This window comes from Octopus bimaculoides, chromosome 4 (assembly GCF_001194135.2).
Source record: "Octopus bimaculoides isolate UCB-OBI-ISO-001 chromosome 4, ASM119413v2, whole genome shotgun sequence".
Classification (NCBI taxonomy): domain Eukaryota; kingdom Metazoa; phylum Mollusca; class Cephalopoda; order Octopoda; family Octopodidae; genus Octopus; species Octopus bimaculoides.
Window position 1 is genome coordinate 108761196 of NC_068984.1, and position 5261 is coordinate 108766456.

Sequence of the window (5261 nt, forward strand, 5' to 3'; positions counted from 1 at the left end):
ATATATATATATATATATATATATATATATATATACACACATACATACACATACATACATACATCCATACATGTGGGTATGTATATATGTATGTATGTATTATGTCTTAAATGACGGACACACATATACATCATGAATATGAAAGCAAACCACGACATCGTATCATGGGGAGGCCGGCCGACCGCCTAGCTGTGCTGCAATACAAAGCGAAAAAGTGATCGCTGAAGGGCGAAGTCGGTAACGTTGTTCAGTGTGAAAAGATAATGTCGGAGGAAATAAAGTATCAGAAGTGTTACAATTCCGTTCTCTGTCTGTGGTATTTGATAAAAATTTTTGGCATCGGTGGGTGCGTGGCGGCTTGTTTAAACTTACTACAGAAGCCAGCTTATTGTAAAGAACTACGTTTTCAATATCGATAGAGTTGGTCGCCCAAACGGGACCGACATCCATCGCGCGCTTTTATACAATAACCACTGATTTCTGTTCTTCTTTTGCCATTTGAAAGGAAATGTAACCGGTACTAAACTTCAATGGACAGGTATTTATCTAAAGCTGCCGAACCATCAAAATAGTGACTTTTCGGTTGTATTGTAATCCCCTCCACACACGAACGTCCACGACACACATATCTATTGAATTTTATACTCTTGCAATTTCACAGTTCGTTCCGTGTGACTAGAGATATTAAATAATAAAAGAAAGGGCGAAAAAAACATGGCGGCGGTGTTGTTGAAGTATGAGGTGCTTGTGTTCTGTTAAGTCGGTGAGTGGGCGAGATGGCGAAAGGGAGAGGGAATGGGTGTTAAAGGGCACAAACAAATGAACAAACAAACGTACGAACGATCGAACGAACGAACGATCGAACAATTTGGCGATATGTATATATACATCTTCTAAAACAAACTTTCATAACATTTGTTGACGAGTTGGCTCAAAAATAAACTCAACCATCCATCCATCCATCCATCCACCATCCATCTAGCCAGCCAGGCAGCCAGTCAGCCAGTCAGCCAGCTACTGTTAGCCAGTTAGCTTGCTTTGCTAGGCTAGGCTAGGCTAGGTTAGGCTAGGCTTGCTAATTTGATGTGCTGAAAAACATCAAACGTCTAATCTTTGTCATTGGGTGTTAACGCGAACCATGCGTGGTAGAAGAATTTCCTCTGATAAACGAAAACAGCGCAAACTGAACATTGTAAGTCGGATTGGCTGGTTGAATTATTACATGGACGAAAAAGTTCGTTCATTTACTTATTTATTTTGTATTGTCTTTTATCGTTTGCTGTTGTTGTTAGTCGACTAGTTTTGTCTTGCAGAGAACCATAGTGAATGACCGTTATTCAACGGGTGTCCTTCTCTGAAAACTCAACGACTCACAAAGCCACCGAGAACCTAGATGTGTGTGTGTGTGTGTGTGTGTGTGTGTGTCGCTATTTTTGGGAAAGGGTCCTATAGCTGTTGCATGTTTTTTTGTTTGTTTCTATTGTTCTGTCTTTATTTCTGTACATGCGTGTGGTTGTATGGTGGGAAGAGGGGGGATGCGTTTGTCTGTTGATGTTCATACAACCGTATTTTGTTTAGCAATTGTTAACTGTGAGAAAACATAAAGAAGGAAAAAAGATAAAGATAGAAATAAAGAAGAGAAAAAAGTGAAGGGCAACGAAGAACAGACATAAGACATAAATAAATAAATAAATGAAGGAATAAATAGATAAATAAATAAGTAAGAAAAAATGATGGTGGAAGAGCTGGAGGAGAAGAGATGGTGTTGAAGAGTTATGTACGACATAAATAAAATTTGAAAAAATGTAATAAAGAGTATGTTTTAAGCTGTACCCCACTATAAAATGTTGTGGTAAATAAAGTGGAGAGAGAGAGAGAGAGAGAGAGAGAGAGAGAGAGAGAGAGAGAGAGAGAGAGAGAGAGAGAGAGAGAGAGTGAGTGAATGAAACAGAGAGAGTAGAGACAAAAAGTGCAATGAAATGTGAGAATAATAAAATGAGAGAATGGAATAGATTGATTGACAGAGAGATAGAGTAAAATAATTGAGGGGACGAATAATAAAGCAAAGGAAGAAAAGGACAAACAGAAGAGAAGGAACGAGAGATGGATAGATAGATAGATAGATAGATAGATAGATAGATAGAGAGAGAGAGACAGAGAGACAGAGAGAGATATATATATAGAGAGATATAATTAGACAGATAGAGCAAAATAATTAAGAGAGAGAACGACACTGAAAGAGGGAGAGAAATGGAAATAAAGATAAGAGAGAAATAGAGAATAAGAAAAGCGAAAGGAGAGAAATTGTTTCCTTTAGGCAGGGATAACATCCCCAAGAGGAATAAACAGTCCCGAAAAGCATTGTCCATTTCTCTTCCAACTTAACTACATGCCATTTAACAAACCTCCTTTCCTATCTATCTATCTATCTATCTATCTATCTATCTATCTATCTGTCTGTCTATTGCCTGCCTGCCTGCCCGTCTGTTTATTAATCAAACTATTTATCTAGCAACTCTGACCACTACACACACACACACACACACACACACACACACACACACACACACACACACACACACACACACACACACACACACACACACACACACACACACACACACACACACACACACACACACATACCGTAAGTATATGGGTACAAATGTGTGCATTAAGACTCATACACATACACACACGTATACACTCAACGACGTATACATGCTGTTGTATATTGGTGGTGGTGGGGGGTTCATTTTGCCAATAAAAAACACACCCACTGATGTTATTTCATTTCCTCCTCCTCCTATCATCATCATCATCATCATCATCATCATCATCATCATCATCATCATCATCATCATCATCATCATCATCATTCTTCTTCTTCTTATTATTATTATTATTCAGGCGGCGATATGGCAGAAACGTTAGCACGCCGGGCGAAATGCTTAGTGGTATTTCGTCTGTCTTTACGTTCTGAGTTCAAATTCCGCCGAGGAAGACCTTGCCTTTCATCCTTCCTGGGTCGATAAATTAAGTACCAGTTGCGTACTGGGGTCGATCTAATCGGCTGGGCCTCTCACCCAAACTTTCGGGCCTTGTGCCTAGAGTAGAAAAGATTATTATTATTATTATTATTATTATTATTATTATTATTATTTGTATGGCGGTGAGCTGCCAGAATGGTTAGCATGCTGGGAGAAATGCTTAGTGACATTTCGTCCGTCTTTACGTTCTGAGTTCAAATTCCGCCGAGGTCGACTTCGCTTTTATACTTTCGGGGTCAATAAACAAGTACCAGTGAAACACTGGCGTTGATACAATCAACTATCTCCCTCCCCTAAATTTCAGGCCTTGTGCTTACAGTAGAAAGGATTATTATTATTACTGAGCTGGCAAAATCGTTGGCACTTACGTTCTGAGTTCATCCTTTCATCCTTTCGTGGTCGATAAATTAAGTACCACTGAAACACTGGGGTCGATGAGATCGACAAGTCTCCACCACCGAAATTTCAGGCCTTGTGCCTATAGTAGAAAGGATTATCATTATTATTATTATTATTATTATTATTATTATTATTATTATTATTATTATTATTATCGAGCTGGCAGAATTGATAGCACGCCGGACAATGTCCGTCTTTACGTTGTGAGTTCAAATTTCGTTGAAGCCGACTTTACCTTTCATCCTTTTAATGTCGATAAAATAAGTACCAGTGAAACACTGGGGGTCGATGTAATCGACATATCCTCTCCCCTAGGATTGGTGCCCTTGTGGCAAAATTTGAAACAATTATTATTATTAGTCAACCAAAGATGGCGGATTCGTAGTATCATAATGGTGTCGTAAAAAGAAAGAAAGAAAAAAAAAAGAAACAGAATGTCTTGCGGTATTTTCTATTGCTCTTTACGTACTGAGTTCAAATTCAGCGGAAATCAAATTTCATTCATTTCATTCCTCCGGTGTCGATAAAATAACATACTATTTTAGTACTGGAATTGATGCTATCGACTAATAAATACCCTCAAAAATGGTTGGTATTGTGCCCGAATCGAAAACAATTATTAATTAGCTAAAGGGTGGTGTATTCGCTGTGGAGACGCAATGGCCCAGTGATTAGGGCAGCGGACTCGCGGTCATAGGATCGCGGTTTCGATTCCCAGACCGGGCGTTGTCAGTGTTTATTGAGCGAAAACACACCTAAAGCTCCACGAGGCTCCAACAAGGGATGGTGGCGAACCCTGCTGTACTCTTTCACCGAAGCTTTCTTTTACTTCCTGTTTCTGTTGTGCCTGTAATTCAAAAGGTCAGCCTTGTCACACTGTGTCACGCTGAATATCCCCGAAAATTTGCACGTTAATTTCACGAGCAGGCTGTTCCGCTGATCGGATCAACTGGAACCCTCGACGTCGTAAGCGACGGAGTGCCAACAAACAACAGTGGATTCGCAGTATTGTTTGAGTAACGGAAAAACTACCTTACGGTGTTTCGTCTTTCTCTTTATGTTCTGAGTTCAAATCGCGCCAAGGTTAATTCTGTTTTTTTTTTCTCTTCACGGTCGATAAAATAGAGTACTTGAAAATGGTGGTATCGACTAACTCCTCCCCTCATAATTATTCGCTTTGTACCTAAATCAGAAACTATTGTTATTAGCCATGTAGTTAACTAATTAACCAATAATTAATCGATTGCTTGGCTAATCGTTTGATCAATTAATCAATCAATTGATCAATCAGTTAGTTTGTTTGCCAGATTCCTTTCATTGTGATTCGCGACCTCGTCAATGATTTGCTCTTGTTGGTTCTCGTCTGTCACGTAGTATGGGCAAAAAATGACCTTCCCAAGATACAACATTAAGTTCAGCACACGATTTTACGCCATGAATCTTACGAAAAAAATACAGCAACCACGCAAGCACTCACACGCAATCACACAAACATACACACACACATTTGGTGGAGTTTCGCATAGTTTGTGTCTCCCAAATTCCATTCGTACGATATTGGTGATTCTAAAGCGATAGAAGAAGGCACATGCACAAGTTGCCACGTATTGGAGTCATACCGGACATCACATGGCTGTGAAACTAACTTCTTAACACATGCATCTATGGCATCTGCGCATATATATATATATATATATATATATATATATATATATGTGTGTGTGTGTGTGTAATTATACGTATATGTATATATGTGTATATATATGTGTGTATATATATATGCATATATATATATATATATATATATATATG